Source organism: Oncorhynchus kisutch, linkage group LG27 (assembly GCF_002021735.2).
Source record: "Oncorhynchus kisutch isolate 150728-3 linkage group LG27, Okis_V2, whole genome shotgun sequence".
NCBI lineage: Eukaryota > Metazoa > Chordata > Actinopteri > Salmoniformes > Salmonidae > Oncorhynchus > Oncorhynchus kisutch.
This window is the reverse complement of record NC_034200.2, coordinates 2,082,888-2,106,046: the sequence shown is the minus strand read 5'-3', so window position 1 is coordinate 2,106,046 and position 23,159 is coordinate 2,082,888. Positions and strand designations below refer to the sequence as shown.

Below are 23,159 nucleotides of genomic sequence, written 5' to 3'. Positions count from 1 at the left end.
TTGCCATGTGTATCCTGTCGTATAATAAACATGGAACTAGATATGGTCATTAATACTGCCATGTGTATCCTGTAGTCAAATGACCTAAGGACTAGATATGGTCCATTAATACTTGCCATGTGTATCCTGTAGTAAAACATGGAACTAGATATGGTCCCTTAATACTTGCCATGTGTATCCTGTAGTAAAACATGGAACTAGATAGGTCCATTAATACTGCCATGTGTATCCTGTAGTAAAACATGGAACTAGATATGGTCATTAATACTTGCCATGTGTATCCTGTAGTAAAACATGGAACTAGATATGGTCCATTAATACTTGCCATGTGTATCCTGTAGTACTTAAAACATGGAACTAGATATGGTCCATTAATACTTGCCATGTGTATCCTGTAGTAAAACATGGAACTGATATGGTCATTAATACTTGCCATGTGTATCCTGTAGTATAAAAACATGGAACTAGATATGGTCCATTAATACTTGCATGTGTATCCTGTAGTAAAACATGGAACTAGATATGGTCCATTAATACTTGCCATGGTATCCTGTAGTAAACATGGAACTAGATATGGTCCATTAATACTTGCCATGTGTATCCTGTAGTACTAAGTAAAACATGGAACTAGATATGGTCCTTAATACTTGCCATGTGTATCCTGTAGCTAAAACATGGAACTAGATATGGTCCATTAATACTTGCCATGTGTATCCTGTAGTAAACATGGAACTAGATATGGTCCATTAATACTTGCCATGTGTATCCTGTAGTAAAACATGGAACTAGATATGGTCCATTAATACTTGCATGTGTATCTGTAGTACTAATAAAACATGGAACTAGATATGGTCCATTAATACTTGCCATGTGTATCCTGTAGTAAACATGGAACTAGATATGGTCATTAATACTTGCCATGTTATCCTGTACTAAAAACATGGAACTAGATATGGGTCCATTAATACTTGCCATGTGTATCCTGTAGTAAAACATGGAACTAGATATGGTCCATATACTTGCCATGTGTATCTGTAGTAAAACATGGAACTAGATATGGTCCATTAATACTTGCCATGTGTATCCTTGTAGTAAACCTGGAACTAGATATGGTCCATTAATACTTGCCATGTGTATCCTGTAGTACTAAACATGGAACTAGATATGGTCCATTAATACTTGCCATGTGTATCCTGTAGTAGTAAAACATGGAACTAGATATGGTCCATTAATACTTGCCATGTGTATCCTGTAGTACTAAAACAATGGAACTAGATATGGTCCATTATACTTGCCATGGTATCCTGTAGTCAAACATGGAACTAGATATGCGTCCATTAATATTGCCATGTGTATCCTGTAGTAAAACATGGAACTAGATATGGTCCACTTAATACTTGCCATGTGTATCCTGTAGTAAAACATGGAACTAGATATGGTCCATTAATACTTGCCATGTGTATCCTGTAGTAAAACATGGAACTAGATATGGTCCATTAATACTTGCCATGTGTATCTGTAGTAAACATGGAATAGCTATGGTCCATTCATTCCTTGCCATGTGTATCCTGTCGTAAAACATGGAACTAGATATGGTCCATTAATACTTGCCATGTGTATCCTGTAGTACTAATAAACATGGAATAGATATGGTCCATTAATACTTGCCATGTGTTATCCTGTAGTAAAACATGGAACTAGATATGGTCCATTAATACTTGCCATGTGTATCCTGTAGGGCTAATAAAACATGGAACTAGATATGGTCCATTAATACTTGCCATGTGTATCCTGTAGTAAAACATGGAACTAGATATGGTCCATTAATACTTGCCATGTGTATCCTGTAGTAAAACATGGAACTAGATATGGTTCCATTAATACTTGCCATGTGTATCCTGTAGTACTATAAAACATGGAACTAGATATGGTCCATTAATACTTGCCATGTGTATCCTGTAGTAAACATGGAACTAGATATGGTCCATTAATACTTGCCATGTGTATCCCTGTAGTAAAACATGGAACTAGATATGGTCCATTAATACTTGCCATGTGTATCCTGTAGTACTAATAAACATGGAACTAGATATGGTCCATAATACTTGCCATGTGTATCCTGTAGTAAACATGGAACTAGATATGGTCCATTAATACTTGCCATGTGTATCCTGTGTACAAACATGGAACTAGATATGGTCCATTAATCACTTGCCATGTGTACTCCTGTAGGAAACATGGAACTAGATATGGTCCATTAATACTTGCCATGTGTATCCTGTAGTAAAACATGGAACTAGATATGGTCCATAATACTTGCCATGTGTATCCTGTAGTATAAAATGGAACTAGATAGGTCCATTAATACTTGCCATGTGGTATCCTTGTACTATAAAACATGGAACTAGATATGGTCCATTAATACTTGCCATGTGTATCCTGTAGTAAAACATGGAACTAGATATGGTCCATTAATACTTGCCATGTGTATCCTGTAGTAAAACATGGAACTAGATATGGTCCATTAATACTTGCCATGTGTATCCTGTAGTAAAACATGGAACTAGATATGGTCCATTAATACTTGCCATGTGTATCCTGTAGTAAAACATGGAACTAGATATGGTCCATTAATACTTGCCATGTGTATCCTGTAGTACTAATAAAACATGGAACTAGATATGGTCCATTAATACTTGCCATGTTATCCTGTAGTAAACATGGAACTAGATATGGTCCATTAATACTTGCCATGGTATCCTGTAGTAAAACATGGAACTAGATATGGTCCATTAATACTTGCCATGTGTATCCTGTAGTAAAACATGGAACTAGATATGGTCCATTAATACTTGCCATGTGATCCTGTAGTACTAATAAAACATGGAACTAGATATGGTCCATTAATACTTGCCATGTGTATCCTGTAGTAAAACATGGACTAGATATGGTCCATTAATACTTGCATGTGTATCCTGTAGTAAAACATGGAACTAGATATGGTCCATTAATACTTGCTATGTGTATCCTGTAGTAAACATGGAACTAGATATGGTCCATTAATACTTGCCATGTGTATCCTGTAGTAAAACATGGAACTAGATATGGTCCATTAATACTTGCCATGTGTATCCTGTAGTAAAACATGGAACTAGATATGGTCCATTAATACTTGCCATGTGTATCCTGTAGTAAAACATGGAACTAGATATGGTCCATTAATACTTGCCATGTGTATCCTGTAGTACTAATAAAACATGGAACTAGATATGGTCCATTAATACTTGCCATGTGTATCCTGTAGTAAAACATGGAACTAGATATGGTCCATTAATACTTGCCATGTGTATCCTGTAGTAAAACATGGAACTAGATATGGTCCATTAATACTTGCCATGTGTATCCTGTAGTAAACATGGAACTAGATATGGTCCATTAATACTTGCCATGTGTATCCTGTAGTAAAAACATGGAACTAGATATGGTCCATTAATACTTGCCATGTGTATCCTGTAGTAAAACATGGAACTAGATATGGTCCATTAATACTTGCCATGTGTATCCTGTAATAAAACATGGAACTAGATATGGTCCATTAATACTTGCCATGTGTATCCTGTAGTAAAACATGGAACTAGATATGGTCCATTAATACTTGCCATGTGTATCCTGTAGTACTAATAAAACATGGAACTAGATATGGTCCATTAATACTTGCCATGTGTATCCTGTAGTAAACATGGAACTAGATATGGTCCATTAATACTTGCCATGTGTATCCTGTAGTACTAATAAACATGGAACTAGATATGGTCCATTAATACTTGCCATGTGTATCATGTAGTAAAACATGGAACTAGATATGGTCCATTAATACTTGCCATGTGTATCCTGTAGTACTAATAAAACATGGAACTAGATATGGTCCATTAATACTTGCCATGTGTATCCTGTAGTAAAACATGGAACTAGATATGGTCCATTAATACTTGCCATGTGTATCCTGTAGTAAAACATGGAACTAGATATGGTCCATTAATACTTGCCATGTGTATCCTGTAGTAAAACATGGAACTAGATATGGTCCATTAATACTTGCCATGTGTATCCTGTAGTAAAAACATGGAACTAGATATGGTCCATTAATACTTGGCCATGTGTATCCTGTAGTAAAACATGGAACTAGATATGGTCCATTAATACTTGCCATGTGTATCCTGTAGTAAAACATGGAACTAGATATGGTCCATTAATACTTGCCATGTGTATCCTGTAGTACTAATAAAACATGGAACTAGATATGGTCCATTAATACTTGCCATGTGTATCCTGTAGTAAAACATGGAACTAGATATGGTCCATTAATACTTGCCATGTGTATCCTGTAGTAAAACATGGAACTAGATATGGTCCATTAATACTTGCCATGTGTATCCTGTAGTAAAACATGGAACTAGATATGGTCCATTAATACTTGCCATGTGTATCCTGTAGTAAAACATGGAACTAGATATGGTCCATTATTACTTGCCATGTGTATCCTGTAGTAAAACGTGGAACTAGATATGGTCCATTAATACTTGCCATGTGTATCCTGTAGTAAAACATGGAACTAGATATGGTCCATTAATACTTGCCATGTGTATCCTGTAGTAAAACATGGAACTAGATATGGTCCATTAATACTTGCCATGTGTATCCTGTAGTAAAACATGGAACTAGATATGGTCCATATACTTGCCAGTGTGTATCCTGTAAGTACCTAATAAAACATGAACTAGATATGGTCCATTAATACTTGCCATGTGTATCCTGTAGTAAAACATGGAACTAGATATGGTCCATTAATAACTTGCCATGTGTATCCTGTAGTTAAAAAACATGGAACTAGATATGGTCCATTAATACTTGCATGTGTATCCTGTAGTAAAACATGGAACTAGATATGGTCCATAATACTGCCATGTGTATCCTGTAGTAAAACATGGAACTAGATATGGTCCATTAATACTTGCCATGTGTATCCTGTAGTAAAAACATGGAACTAGATATGGTCCATTAATACTTGCCATGTGTATCCTGTAGTAAAAACATGAACTAGATATGGTCCATTAATACTTGCCATGTGTATTCCTGTAGTACTATAAAACATGGAACTAGATATGGTCCATTAATACTTGCCATGTGTATCCTGTAGTAAAACATGGAACTAGATATGGTCCATTAATACTTGCCATGTGTATCCTGTAGTAAAACATGGAACTAGATATGGTCCATTAATACTTGCCATGTGTATCCTGTAGTAAAACATGGAACTAGATATGGTCCATTAATACTTGCCATGTGTATCCTGTAGTAAAACATGGAACTAGATATGGTCCATTAATACTTGCCATGTGTATCCTGTAGTAAAACATGGAACTAGATATGGTCCATTAATACTTGCCATGTGTATCCTGTAATAAAACATGGAACTAGATATGGTCCATTAATACTTGCCATGTGTATCCTGTAGTAAAACATGGAACTAGATATGGTCCATTAATACTTGCCATGTGTATCCTGTAGTACTAATAAAACATGGAACTAGATATGGTCCATTAATACTTGCCATGTGTATCTGTAGTAAAACATGGAACTAGATATGGTCCATTAATACTTGCCATGTGTATCCTGTAGTACTAATAAAACATGGAAACATGGAACTAGATATGGTCCATTAATACTTGCCATGTGTATCATGTAGTAAAACATGGAACTAGATATGGTCCATTAATACATGCCATGTGTATCCTGTAGCTACTAAACATGGAACTAGATATGGTCCATTAATACTTGCATGTGTATCCTGTAGTAAAACATGGAACTAGATATGGTCCATTAATACTTGCCATGTGTACTCCTGTAGTAAAACATGGAACTAGATATGGTCCATTAATACTTGCCATGTGATCCTGTAGTAAAAACATGAACTAGATATGGTCCATTAATACTTGCCATGTGTATCCTGTAGAAAACATGGAACTAGATATGGTCCATTAATACTTGCCATGTGTATCCTGTAGTAAAAACATGGAACTAGATATGGTCCATTAATACTTGCATGTGTATCCTGTAGTAAAACATGGAACTAGATATGGGTCCATTAATACTTGCCATGTGTATCCTGTAGTACTAAAAAACATGGAACTAGATATGGTCCATTAATACTGCCATGTGTATCCTGTAGTAAAACATGGAACTAGATATGGTCCATTAATACTTGCCATGTGTATCCTGTAGTAAAACATGGAACTAGATATGGTCCATTAATACTTGCCATGTGTATCCTGTAGTAAACATGGAACTAGATATGGTCCATTAATACTTCCATGTGTATCCTGTAGTAAAACATGGAACTAGATATGGTCCATTCATTACTTGCCATGTGTATTCCTGTAGTTACTAAAACGTGGAACTAGATATGGTCCATTTATCACGTTGCTCATGTGTATCCTGTAGTAACAACATGGAACTAGATACTCGGTCCATTAATACTTGCCATGTGTATCCTGTAGTAAAACCATGAAATAGATATGGTCCATTAATATTGCCATGTTGTATCCTGTAGTAAAACATGGAACTAGATATGGTCCATTAATACTTGCCATGTGTATCCTGTAGTAAAACATGGAACAGATATGGCTCCATTAATGACTTGCCATATCGGTAGTAACATCCTGTAGTAAACATGGAACTAGATATGCGTCCATTAAATACTTGCCATGTGTATCCTGTAGTAAAACATGGAACTAGATATGGTTCCATTAATACGTGCCATGTGTATCCTGTAGTAAAACATGGAACTAGATATGGTCCATTAATACTTGCCATGTGTATCCTGAGTACTAATAAAAACATGGAACTAGATATGGTCCATTAATACTTGCCATGTGTATCCGGTAGTAAAACATGGAACTAGATATGGTCCATTAATACTTGCCATGTGTATCCTGTAGTAAAACATGGAACTAGATATGGTCCATTAATACTTGCCATGTGTATCCTGTAGTAAAAACATGGAACTAGATATGGTCCATTAATACTTGCCATGTGTATCCTTGTAGTAAAACATGGAACTAGATATGGTCCCATTAATACTTGCCATGTGTATCCTGTAGTAAACATGGAACTAGATATGGTCCTTAAGACTTGCCATGTGTATCCTGTAGTAAACATGGAACTAGATATGGTCCATTAATACTTGCCAGTGTATCCTGTAGTACTAATAAACATTGGAACTAGATATGGTCCATTAATACTTGCCATGTGTATCCTGTAGTAAAACATGGAACTAGATATGGTCCATTAATACTTGCATGTGTATCCTGTTAGTAAAACATGGAACTAGATATGGTCCATTAATACTTGCCATGTGTATCCTGTAGTAAAACATGGAACTAGATATGGTCCATTAATACTTGCCATGTGTATCCTGTAGTAAAACATGGAACTAGATATGTCCATTAATACTTGCCATGTGTATCCTGTAGTAAAACATGGAACTAGATATGGTCCATTAATACTTGCCATGTGGATCCTGTAGTAAACATGAACTAGATATGGTCCATTAATACTTGCCATGTGTATCCTGTAGTAAAACAGGAACTAGATATGGTCCATTAATACTTGCCATGTGTATCCTGTAGTAAACATGGAACTAGATATGGTCCATTAATACTTCCGATGTGTATCCTGTAGTTAAAAACATGGAACTAGATATGGTCCATTAATACTTGCCATGTTGTATCCTGTAGTAAAACAATGAACTAGATATGTCCATTATACTTGCTATTAGCTTAGTAAACATGGAACTAGTATGGTCCATTAATACTTGCCATGTGTATCCTGTAATAAAACATGGAACTAGATATGGTCCATTAATACTTGCCATGTGTATCCTGTAGTAAAACATGGAACTAGATATGGTCCATTAATACTTGCCATGTGTATCCTGTAGTACTAATAAACATGGAACTAGATATGGTCCATTAATACTTGCCATGTGTATCCTGTAGTAAACATGGAACTAGATATGGTCCCATTAATACTTGCCATGTGTATCCTGTAGTAAACATGGAACTAGATATGGTCCATTAATACTTGCCATGTGTATCCTGTAGTAAAACATGGAACTAGATATGGTCCATTAATACTTGCCATGTGTATCCTGTAGTAAAACATGGAACTAGATATGGTCCATTAATACTTGCCATGTGTATCCTGTAGTAAAAACATGGAACTAGATATGGTCCATTAATACTTGCCATGTGTATCCTGTAGGGTAAAACATGGAACAATATGGTCCATTCAATATTTGCCAATGTGTATCCTGTAGTAAAACATGGAGAACTAGATATGGTCCATTAATACTTGCCATGTGTATCCTGTAGTAAAACATGAACTTAGATATGGTTCCCATTAATACTTGCCATGTGTATCCTGTAGTAAAACATGGAACTAGATATGTCATTAATACTTGCCATGTTGTATCCTTGTAGTAAAACATGGAACTAGATATGGTTCCATTAATACTTGCCAGTGTTATCCTGTAGTAAACATGGCACTAGATATGGTCCATTCATACTTGCCATGTGTATCCTGTAGTTAAAACATGGAAACTAGATATGGTCCATTAATACTTGCCATGTGTATCCTGTAGAAAACATGGAACTAGATATGGTCCATTAATACTTGCCAGTGTATCCTGTAGTAAAACATGGAACTAGATATGGTCCATTAATACTTGCCATGTGATCCTGTAGTAAAACATGGAACTAGATATGGTCCATTAATACTTGCCATGTGTATCCTGTAGTAAAACATGGAACTAGATATGGTCCATTAATACTTGCCATGTGTATCCTGTAGTAAAACATGGAACTAGATATGGTCCATTAATACTTGCCCATGTGTATCCTGTAGTAAAAACATGGAACTAGATATGGTCCATTAATACTTGCCATGTGTATCCTGTAGTAAAACATGGAACTAGATATGTCCATTAATACTTGCCATGTGTATCCTGTTAGTAAAACATGGAACTAGATATGGTCCATTAATACTTGCCATGTGTATCCTGTAGTAAAACATGGAACTAGATATGGTCCATTAATAACTGCCATGTGTATCCTGTAGTACTAAAACATGAACTAGATATGGTCCATTAATACTTGCCATGTGTATCCTGTAGTAAACATGGAACTAGATATGGTCCATTAATACTTGCCATGTGTATCCTGTAGTAACACATGGAACTAGATATGGTCCATTAATACTTGCCATGTGTATCCTGTAGTACTAATAAACATGGAAACTAGATATGGTCCATTAATACTTGCCATGTGTATCCTGTAGTAAAACATGGAACTAGATATGGTCCATTAATACTTGCCATGTGTATCCTGTAGTACTATAAAACATGGAAACTAGATATGGTCCATTAATACTTGCCATGTGTATCCTGTAGTAAAACATGGAACTAGATATTGGTCCATTAATACTTGCCATGTGTATCCTGTAGTACTAATAAAACATGGAACTAGATATGGTCCATTAATACTTGCCATGTGTATCCTGTAGTAAAACATGGAACTAGATATGGTCCATTAATACTTGCCATGTGTATCCTGTAGTAAAACATGGAACTAGATATGGTCCATTAATACTTGCCATGTGTATCCTGTAGTAAAACATGGAACGAGATATGGTCCATTAATACTTGCCATGTGTATCCTGTAGTAAAAACATGGAACTAGATATGGTCCATTAATACTTGCCATGTGTATCCTGTAGTAAAACATGGAACTAGATATGGTCCATTAATACTTGCCATGTGTATCCTGTAGTAAAACATGGAACTAGATATGGTCCATTAATACTTGCCATGTGTATCCTGTAGTAAAACATGGAACTAGATATGGTCCATTAATACTTGCCATGTGTATCCTGTAGTAAAACATGGAACTAGATATGGTCCATTAATACTTGCCATGTGTATCCTGTAGTAAAACATGGAACTAGATATGGTCCATTAATACTTGCCATGTGTATCCTGTAGTAAAACATGGAACTAGATATGGTCCATTAATACTTGCCATGTGTATCCTGTAGTAAAACATGGAAACTAGATATGGTCCATTAATACTTGCCATGTGTATCCTGTAGTAAACATGGAACTAGATATGGTCCATTAATACTTGCATGTGTATCCTGTAGTAAAACATGGAACTAGATATGGTCCATTAATACTTGCCATGTGTATCCTGTAGTAAAACATGGAAACTAGATATGGTCCATAATACTTGCCATGTGTATCCTGTAGTAAAACATGGAACTAGATATGGTCCATTAATACTTGCCATGTTGTATCCTGTAGTAAACATGGAACTAGATATGGTCCCATTAATACTTGCCATGTGTATCTGTAGTAAAACATGGAACTAGATATGTCCATTAATTACTTGCCATGTGTATCCTGTAGTAAACATGAACTAGATATGGTCCATTAATACTTGCCATGTGTATCCTGTAGTAAAACATGGAACTAGATAATGGTCCATTAATACTTGCCATGTGTATCCTGTAGTAAAACATGGAACTAGATATGGTCCATTAATACTTGCCATGGTGATCCTGTAGTAAAACATGGAACTAGATATGGTCCCATTAATACTTGCCATGCTGGTATCCTTAGTAAAACATGGAACTAGATATGGTCCATTAATACTTGCCATGTGTATCCTGTAGTACTTAATAAAACATGGGAACTAGATATGGTCCATTAATACTTGCCATGTGTATCCTGTAGTAAAACATGGAACTAGATATGGTCCATTAATACTTGCCATGTGTATCCTGTAGTAAAACATGGAACTAGATATGGTCATTAATACTTGCCATGTGTATCCTGTAGTAAAACATGGAACTAGATATGGTCCATTAATACTTGCCATGTGTATCCTGTAGTAAAACATGGAACTAGATATGGTCCATTAATACTTGCCATGTGTATCCTGTAGTAAAACATGGAACTAGATATGGTCCATTAATACTTGCCATGTGTAATCCTGTAGTAAAACATGGAACTAGATATGGTCCATTAATACTTGCCATGTGTATCCTGTAGTAAAACATGGAACTAGATATGGTCCATTAATACTTGCCAGTGTAATCCTGTTAGTAAAACATGGGAACTAGATATGGTCCATTAATACTTGCCATGTGTATCCTGTAGTAAAACATGGAACTAGATATGGTCCATTAATACTTGCCATGGTATCCTGTAGTAAAAATGGAAACTAGATATGGTCCATTAATACTTGCCATGTGTATCCTGTAGTACTAATAAAAACATGGAACTAGATATGGTCCATTAATACTTGCCATGTGTATCCTGTAGTAAAACATGGAACTAGATATGGTCCATTAATACTTGCCATGTGTATCCTGTAGTATAATAAACATGGAACTAGATATGGTTCATTAATACTTGCCATGTGTATCCTGTAGTAAAACATGGAACTAGATATGGTCCATTAATACTTGCCATGTGTATCCTGTAGTATAATAAACATGGAACTAGATATGGTCCATTAATACTTGCCAATGTGTATCCTGTAGTAAAACTAGATATGGTCCATTAATCTTGCCATGTGTATCCTGTAGTACTAATAAAACATGGAACTAGATATGGTCCATTAATATTTGCCATGTGTATCCTGTAGTAAAACATGGAACTAGATATGGCCATTAATACTTGCCATGTGTATCCTGTAGTAAAACATGGAACTAGATATGGTCCATTAATACTTGCCATGTGTATCCTGTAGTCACTAATAAAACATGAACTAGATATGGTCATTAATACTTGCCCATGTGTATCCTGTAGTTAAAACTGGAACTAGATATGGTCCATTAATACTTGCCATGTGTATCTGTAGTAAAACATGGAACTAGATATGGTCCATTAATACTTGCCATGTGCGTATCCTGTAGTAAAACATGGAACTAGATATGGTCCATTAATACTTGCCATGTGTTATCCTGTAAGCTAAACATGGAACTAGATATGTCCACTGAATACTGTGCCAGTTTATCCTGTAGTACTAATAAACATGGAACTAGATATGGTCCTATTAATACTTGCCATGTGTATCCTGTAGTATAAACATTGGAACTTAGATATGGTCCATTAATACTTCCATGTGTATCCTGTAGTACTAATAAACATGGGACCCCTAGATATGGTCCATTAATACTGGCCATGTGTTATCCGGTAGTAAAACATGGAACTAGATATGGTCCATTAATACTTGCACATGTTTATCCTGTAGTAACAACATGGAACTAGATATGGTCCATTAATACTTGCCATGTGTATCCTGTAGTAAAAACATGGAATAGATATGGTCCATTAATACTTGCCATGTGTATCCTGTAGTAAAACATGGAACTAGATATGGTCCATTAATACTTGCCATGTGTATCCTGTAGTAAAACATGGAACTAGATATGGTCCATTAATACTTGCCATGTGTATCCTGTAGTACTAATAAAACATGGAACTAGATATGGTCCATTAATACTTGCCATGTGTATCCTGTAGTAAAACATGGAACTAGATATGGTCCATAATACTTGCCATGTGTATCCTGTAGTACTAGTAAAACATGGAACTAGATATGGTCATTAATACTTGCCATGTGTATCCTGTAGTAAAACATGGAACTAGATATGGTCATTAATACTTGCCATGTGTATCCTGTAGTACTATAAAACATGGAACTAGATATGGTCCATTAATACTTGCCATGTGTATCCTGTAGTAAAACATGGAACTAGATATGGTCCATTAATACTTGCCATGTGTATCCTGTAGTATAATAAAACATGGAACTAGATATGGTCCATTAATACTTGCCATGTGTATCCTGTAGTAAAAACATGGAACTGATATGGTCCATTAATACTTGCCATGTGTATCCTGTAGTACTAATAAACATGGAACTAGATATGGTCCATTAATACTTGACCATGTGTATCCTGTAGTAAAACATGGAAACTAGATATGGTCCATTAATACTTGCCATGTGATCCTGTAGTAAAACATGGAACTAGATATGGTCCATTCATACTTGCCATGTGTATCCTGTAGTAAAACATGGAACTAGATATGGTCCATTAATACTTGCCATGTGTATCCTGTAGTAAACATGGAACTAGATATGGTCCATTAATACTTGCCATGTGTATCCTGTAGTAAAACATGGAACTAGATATGGTCCATTAATACTTGCCATGTGTATCCTGTAGTACTAATAAAACATGGAACTAGATATGGTCCATTATACTTGCCATGTGTATCCTGTAGTAAAACATGGAACTAGATATGGTCCATTAATACTTGCCATGTGTATCCTGTAGTAAAACATGGAACTAGATATGGTCCATTAATACTTGCCAGTGGTATCCTGTAGTAAAACATGGAACTAGATATGGTCCATTAATACTTGCCATGTGTATCCTGTAGTACTAATAAAACATGGAACTAGATATGGTCCATTAATACTTGCCATGTGTATCCTGTAGTAAAACATGGAACTAGATATGGTCCATTAATACTTGCCATGTGTATCCTGTAGTAAAACATGGAACTAGATATGGTCCATTAATACTTGCCATGTGTATCCTGTAGTAAAACATGGAACTAGATATGGTCCATTAATACTTGCCATGTGTATCCTGTAGTACTAATAAAACATGGAACTAGATATGGTCCATTAATACTTGCCATGTGTATCCTGTAGTAAAACATGGAACTAGATATGGTTCATTAATACTTGCCATGTGTATCCTGTAGTTAAAACATGGAAACTAGATATGGTCCATTAATACTTGCCATGTGTATCCTTGTAGTAAAACATGGAACTAGATATGGTTCATTAATACTTGCCATGTGTATCCTGTAGTAAAACATGGAACTAGATATGGTCCATTCATACTTGCCATGTGTATCCTGTAGTAAAACATGGAACTAGATATGGTCCATTAATACTTGCCATGGTGTATCCTGTAGTAAACATGGAACTAGATATGGTCCATTAATACTTGCCATGTGTATCCTGTAGTAAACATGGAACTAGATATGGTCCATTAATACTTGCCATGTGTATCCTGTAGTAAAACATGGAACTAGATATGGTCCATTAATACTTGCCATGTGTATCCTGTAGTAAAACATGGAACTAGATATGGTCCATTAATACTTGCCATGTGTATCCTGTAATAAACATGGAACTAGATATGGTCCATTAATACTTGCCATGTGTATCCTGTAGTAAAACATGGAACAGATATGGTCCATTAATACTTGCCATGTGTATCCTGTAGTAACTAATAAAACATGGAACTAGATATGGTCCCATTAATACTTGCCATGTGTATCCTGTAGTACTAATAAAACATGGAACTAGATATGGTCCATTAATACTTGCCATGTGTATCCTGTAGTACTAATAAAACATGGAACTAGATATGGTCCATTAATTACTTGCCATGTGTATCCTGTAGTAAAACATGGAACTAGATATGGTCCATTAATACTTGCCATGTGTATCCTGTAGTACTAATAAACATGGAACTAGATATGGTTCATTAATACTTGCCATGTGATCCTGTAGTAAAACATGGAACTAGATATGGTCCATTAATACTTGCCATGTGTATCCTGTAGTACTAATAAAACATGGAACTAGATATGGTCCATTAATACTTGCCATGTGTATCCTGTAGTAAAACATGGAACTAGATATGGTCCCATTAAATCTTGCCATGTGTATCCTGTAGTACTAATAAAACATGGAACTAGATATGGTCCATTAATATTGCCATGTGTATCTCTGTAGTAAAACATGGAACTAGATATGGCCCATTAATACTTGCCATGTGTATCCTGTAGTAAAACATGGAACTAGATATGGTCCATTAATACTTTGCCATGTGTATCCTGTAGTACTAATAAAACATGGAACTAGATATGGTCCATTAATACTTGCCATGTGTATCCTGTAGTAAAACATGGAACTAGATATGGTCCATTAATACTTGCCATGTGTATCCTGTAGTTAAAACATGGAACTAGATATGGTCCATTAATACTTGCCATGTGTATTCCTGTAGTAAAACATGGAACTAGATATGGTCCATTAATTACTGCCATGTGTATCCTGTAGTAAACATGGAACTAGATATGGTTCCACTAATACTTGCCAGTGTATCCTGTAGTACTAATAAAACATGGAACTAGATATGGTCATTAATACTTGCCATGTGTATCCTGTAGTAAAACATGGAACTAGATATGGTCCATTAATACTTGCCATGTGTATCCTGTAGTACTAATAAAACATGGAACTAGATTATGGTCCATTAATACTTGCCATGTGTATCCTGTAGTAAAACATGGAACTAGATATGGTCCATTAATACTTGCCATGTGTATCCTGTAGTAAACATGGAAACTAGATATGGTCCATTAATACTTGCCATGTGTATCCTGTAGTAAAACATGGAACTAGATATGGTCCATTAATACTTGCCATGTGTATCCTGTAGTTAAAACATGGAACTAGATATGGTCCATTAATACTTGCCATGTGTATCCTGTAGTACTAATAAAACATGGAACTAGATATGGTCCATTAATACTTGCCATGTGTATCCTGTAGTAAAACATGGAACTAGATATGGTCCATTAATAACTTGCCATGTGTATCCTGTAGTACTAGTAAAACATGGAACTAGATATGGTCCATTAATACTTGCCATGTGTATCCTGTAGTAAACATGGAACTAGATATGGTCCATTAATACTTGCCATGTGTATCCTGTAGTACTAATAAAACATGGAACTAGATATGGTCCATTAATACTTGCCATGTGTATCCTGTAGTAAAAATGGAACTAGATATGGTCCATTAATACTTGCCATGTGTATCCTTTAGTACTAATAAAACATGGAACTAGATATGGTCCATTAATACTTGCCATGTGTATCCTGTAGTAAAACATTGGAACTAGATATGGTCGATTAATACTTGCCATGTGTATCCTGTAGCTACTAGTAAAACATGGAACTAGATATGGTCCATTAATACTTGCCATGTGTATCCTGTAGTAAAACATGGAACTAGATATGGTCCATTAAACTTGCCATGTGTATCCTGTAGTAAAACATGGAACTAGATATGGTCCATTCATACTTGCCATGTGTATCCTGTAGTAAAACATGGAACTAGATATGGTCCATTAATACTTGCCATGTGTATCCTGTTAGTAAAACATGGAACTAGATATGGTCCATTAATACTTGCCATGTGTATCCTGTAGTAAAACATGGAACTAGATATGGTCCATTAATACTTGCCATGTGTATCCTGTAGTAAAACATGGAACTAGATATGCGTCCATTAATACTTGCCATGTGTATCCTGTAATAAAACATGGAACTAGATATGGTCCATTAATACTTGCCATGTGTATCCTGTAGTAAAACATGGAACTAGATATGGTCCATTAACTTGCCATGTGTATCCTGTAGTACTAATAAAACATGGAACTAGATATGGTCCATTAATACTTGCCATGTGTATCCTGTAGTACTAATAAAACATGGAACTAGATATGGTCCATTAATACTTGCCATGTGTATCCTGTAGTACTAATAAAACATGGAACTAGATATGGTCCATTAATACTTGCCATGTGTATCCTGTAGTAAAACATGGAACTAGATATGGTCCATAATACTTGCCATGTGTATCCTGTAGTACTAATAAAACATGGAACTAGATATGGTTCATTATACTTGCCATGTGTATCCTGTAGTAAAACATGGAACTAGATATGGTCCATTAATACTTGCCATGTGTATCCTGTAGTACTAATAAAACATGGAACTAGATATGGTCCATTAATACTTGCCATGTGTATCCTGTAGTAAAACATGGAACTAGATATGGTCCATTAATACTTGCCATGTGTATCCTGTAAGTACTAATAAAACATGGAACTAGATATGGTCCATTAATATTTGCCATGTGTATCCTGTAGTAAACATGGAACTAGATATGGCCCATTAATACTGCCATGTGTATCCTGTAGTAAAACATGGAACTAGATATGGTCCATTAATACTTGCCATGTGTATCCTGTAGTACTAATAAAACATGGAAACTAGATATGGTCCATTAATACTTGCCATGTGTATCCTGTAGTAAACATGGAATAGATATGGTCCATTAATACTTGCCATGTGTATCCTGTAGTAAAACATGGAACTAGATATGGTCCATTAATACTTGCCATGTGTATCCTGTAGTAAAACATGGAACTAGATATGGTCCATTAATACTTGCCATGTGTATCCTGTAGTAAACATGGAACTAGATATGGTCCACTAATACTTGCCATGTGTATCCTGTAGTACTAATTAAAACATGGAACTAGATATGGTCCATTAATACTTGCCATGTGTATCCTGTAGTAAAACATGGAACTAGATATGGTCCATTAATACTTGCCCATGTGTATCCTGTAGTACTAATAAAAACATGGAACTAGATATGGTCCATTAACTGCCATGTATCCTGTAGTCAACAGGAACTAGATATGGTCCATTAATACTTGCCATGTGTATCCTGTAGTAAAACATGGAACTAGATATGGTCCATTAATACTTGCCATGTGTATCCTGTAGTAAAACATGGAACTAGATATGGTCCATAATACTTGCCATGTGTATCCTGTAGTAAAACATGGAAACTAGATATGGTCGATTACTAACTTGCCATGTGTATCCTGTAGTACTAGTAAAACATGGAACTAGATATGCGTCCATTAATACTTGCCATGTGTATCCTGTAGTTAAAACATGGAACTAGATATGGTCCATTCATACTTGCCATGTGTATCCTGTAGTAAAACATGGAACTAGATATGGTCCATTAATACTTGCCATGTGTATCCTGTAGTAAAACATGAACTAGATATGCGTCCATTACTACTTGCCATGTGTATCCTGCTAGGTAAAACATGGAACTCGATATGGTCCATTAATCCCTTGCCCATGTGTAATCCTGTAGTACTAATCAAAACATGCGAATAATGATTGTCCATTAATACTTGCCATGTGTATCCTGCTAGTAAAACATGGAAACTAGATATGGTCCATTAATACTTGCCATGTGTATCCTGCTAGTAAAACATGCGAACTAGATCTGGGTCCATTAATACTTGCCATGTGTATCCTGTAGTTACCCCTCAATAAACATGAACTAGATATGGCTCCATTAATACTTGCCATGTGATCCTGTAGTAAACATTGAACTAGATATGGTCCATTAATACTTGCCATGTGTATCCTGTAGTTAAACATGGAACTATATATGGTCCATTAATACTTGCCATGTGTATCCTGTAGTATAAACATGGAACTAGATATGGTTCATTAATACTTGCCATGCTGTATCCTGTAGTAAAACATGGAACTAGATATGGTCCATTAATACTTGCCATGTGTATCCTGTAGTAAAACATGGAACTAGATATGGTCCATTAATACTTGCCATGTGTATCCTGTAGTAAAACATGGAACTAGATATGGTCCATTAATACTTGCCATGTGTATCCTGTAGTATAGTAAAACATGGAACTAGATATGGTCCATTAATACTTGCCATGTGTATCCTGTAGTAAAACATGGAACTAGATATGGTCCATTAATCTTGCCATGTGTATCCTGTAGTAAAACATGGAACTAGATATGGTCCATTAATACTTGCCATGTGTATCCTGTAGTAAAACATGGAACTAGATATGGTCCATTAATACTTGCCATGTGTATCCTGTAGGTAAAACATGGAACTAGATATGGTCCATTAATACTTGCCATGTGTATCCTGTAGTAAAACATGGAACTAGATATGGTCCATTAATACTTGCCATGTGTATCCTGTAGTAAAACATGGAACTAGATATGGTCCATTAATACTTGCCATGTGTATCCTGTAGTAAAACATGGAACTAGATATGGTCCATTAATACTTGCCATGTGTATCCTGTAGTAAACATGGAACTAGATATGGTCCATTAATACTTGCCATGTGTATCCTGTAGTAAAACATGGAACTAGATATGGTCCATTAATACTTGCCATGTGTATCCTGTAGTAAAACATGGAACTAGATATGGTCCATGAATACTTGCCATGTGTATCCTGTAGTACTAATAAAACATGGAACTAGATATGGTCCATTAATACTTGCCATGTGTATCCTGTAGTAAAACATGGAACTAGATATGGTCCATTAATACTTGCCATGTGTATCCTGTAATAAAACATGGAACTAGATATGGTCCATTAATACTTGCCATGTGTATCCTGTAGTAAAACATGGAACTAGATATGGTCCATTAATACTTGCCATGTGAAAAGCATTTTTTACACACATGTTCCTTCTTGAAAATCAGATGTGTCATAAATTCATCGAACAACATGGTTTGGCCTCCCGGGTGGAGCAGTGGTTAAGGGCGCTGTACTGCACCAGAGACTCTGGGTTCAGGCCACGACCTGGAGGTCAGTGGGGTGACGCACAATTGGCCTAGCGTCGTCCGGGTTAGGGAGGGTTTGGCCGGTAGGGAAATCCTTGTCTCATTGCGCACCAGCGACTCCTGTGGCGGGCTGGGCGCAGTGCGCGCTAACCAAGGTTGCCAGGTGCACGGTGTTTCCTCTGACACATTGGTGGGGCTGGCTTACGGGTTGGATGGCGCTGTGTTAAGAAGCAGTGCGGCTTGGTTGGGTTGTGTATCGGAGGACGCATGACTTTCAACCTTCGTCTCTCCCAAGCCCGTACGGGAGTTGTAGCGATGAGACAAGATAGTCGCTACTAAACAATTGGATACCCCGAAATTGGGGAGAGAAAGGGGTAAAATTCAAACAAAAAAAAACATGGTTTCGTGGTTTGGCTGTTATCCCTGACACACACCATTCTATTTTCTCCACTACTTGTTTGTGCTGACTGTGGTGAAATGTAACTGGTTTATCCAGTGGTTAGGTAACTCTGCCACACAGCCCAGCCAGAGCACACAGCAGGCTGATAACACAGTTTACTCTGCCTGAGCAAAATGGGTCAGGTTACTGCACTGTTTCAACACACACACACACAGTTCAATGTTTGCACATACACATACTGTACACAGACACTCTTGCATACCGTATGTGCAGGCTGACACAGAGACCGTCTGTACACATTTATACAGTCATGAGGGCAATAAAAACCACTCCCTATATCATCAAAGGCCTCACAGGTCTACTGTTCTTGACATATGCTTCAGTCCATATACTGTAATATAAATATATACTTGCACATTACAATACCATAACATTGACTTATACTGTAAAAAACTACATGCTACTGTAAATGACATATGCTTCAGTCCATATACTGTAATATAAATACACATAAAGTACTGTGTCATGACACATTACAATACCATAACATTGACTTATACTGTAAAAAACTACATGCTACTGTAAATGACATATGCTTCAGTCCATATACTGTAATATAAATATACATAAAGTACTGTGTCATGACACATTACAATACCATAACATTGACTTATACTGTAAAAAACTACATGCTACTGTAAATGACATATGCTTCAGTCCATATACTGTAATATAAATATACATAAAGTACTGTGTCATGACACATTACAATACCATAACATTGACTTATACTGTAAAAAACTACATGCTACTGTAAATGACATATGCTTCAGTCCATATACTGTAATATAAATATACATAAAGTACTGTGTCATGACACATTACAATACCATAACATTGACTTATACTGTAAAAAACTACATGCTACTGTAAATGACATATGCTTCAGTCCATATACTGTAATATAAATATACATAAAGTACTGTGTCATGACACATTACAATACCATAACATTGACTTATACTGTAAAAAACTACATGCTACTGTAAATGACATATGCTTCAGTCCATATACTGTAATATAAATATACATAAAGTACTGTGTCATGACACATTACAATACCATAACATTGACTTATACTGTAAAAAACTACATGCTACTGTAAATGACATATGCTTCAGTCCATATACTGTAATATAAATATACATAAAGTACTGTGTCATGACACATTACAATACCATAACATTGACTTATACTGTAAAAAACTACATGCTACTGTAAATGACATATGCTTCAGTCCATATACTGTAATATAAATATACATAAAGTACTGTGTCATGACACATTACAATACCATAACATTGACTTATACTGTAAAAAACTACATGCTACTGTAAATGACATATGCTTCAGTCCATATACTGTAATATAAATATACATAAAGTACTGTGTCATGACACATTACAATACCATAACATTGACTTATACTGTAAAAAACTACATGCTACTGTAAATGACATATGCTTCAGTCCATATACTGTAATATAAATATACATAAAGTACTGTGTCATGACACATTACAATACCATAACATTGACTTATACTGTAAAAAACTACATGCTACTGTAAATGACATATGCTTCAGTCCATATACTGTAATATAAATATATACTTGCACATTACAATACCATAACATTGACTTATACTGTAAAAAACTACATGCTACTGTAAATGACATATGCTTCAGTCCATATACTGTAATATAAATACACATAAAGTACTGTGTCATGACACATTACAATACCATAACATTGACTTATACTGTAAAAAACTACATGCTACTGTAAATGACATATGCTTCAGTCCATATACTGTAATATAAATAACATAAAGTACTGTGTCATGACACATTACAATACCATAACATTGACTTATACTGTAAAAAACTACATGCTACTGTAAATGACATATGCTTCAGTCCATATACTGTAATATAAATATACATAAAGTACTGTGTCATGACACATTACAATACCATAACATTGACTTATACTGTAAAAAACTACATGCTACTGTAAATGACATATGCTTCAGTCCATATACTGTAATATAAATATACATAAAGTACTGTGTCATGACACATTACAATACCATAACATTGACTTATACTGTAAAAAACTACATGCTACTGTAAATGACATATGCTTCAGTCCATATACTGTAATATAAATATACATAAAGTACTGTGTCATGACACATTACAATACCATAACATTGACTTATACTGTAAAAAACTACATGCTACTGTAAATGACATATGCTTCAGTCCATATACTGTAATATAAATATACATAAAGTACTGTGTCATGACACATTACAATACCATAACATTGACTTATACTGTAAAAAACTACATGCTACTGTAAATGACATATGCTTCAGTCCATATACTGTAATATAAATATACATAAAGTACTGTGTCATGACACATTACAATACCATAACATTGACTTATACTGTAAAAAACTACATGCTACTGTAAATGACATATGCTTCAGTCCATATACTGTAATATAAATATACATAAAGTACTGTGTCATGACACATTACAATACCATAACATTGACTTATACTGTAAAAAACTACATGCTACTGTAAATGACATATGCTTCAGTCCATATACTGTAATATAAATATACATAAAGTACTGTGTCATGACACATTACAATACCATAACATTGACTTATACTGTAAAAAACTACATGCTACTGTAAATGACATATGCTTCAGTCCATATACTGTAATATAAATATACATAAAGTACTGTGTCATGACACATTACAATACCATAACATTGACTTATACTGTAAAAAACTACATGCTACTGTAAATGACATATGCTTCAGTCCATATACTGTAATATAAATATACATAAAGTACTGTGTCATGACACATTACAATACCATAACATTGACTTATACTGTAAAAAACTACATGCTACTGTAAATGACATATGCTTCAGTCCATATACTGTAATATAAATATACATAAAGTACTGTGTCATGACACATTACAATACCATAACATTGACTTATACTGTAAAAAACTA

At 35.3% G+C, this 23,159-nt stretch overlaps 1 protein-coding gene across 1 annotated transcript in view; it reads left to right on the top strand.

Moving 5' to 3' along the window:
* Window positions 1-23,159, top strand: part of LOC116357824 (uncharacterized) — a 143,065-nt gene that overhangs the window by 97,532 nt on the left and 22,374 nt on the right. The window lies entirely within an intron of this gene.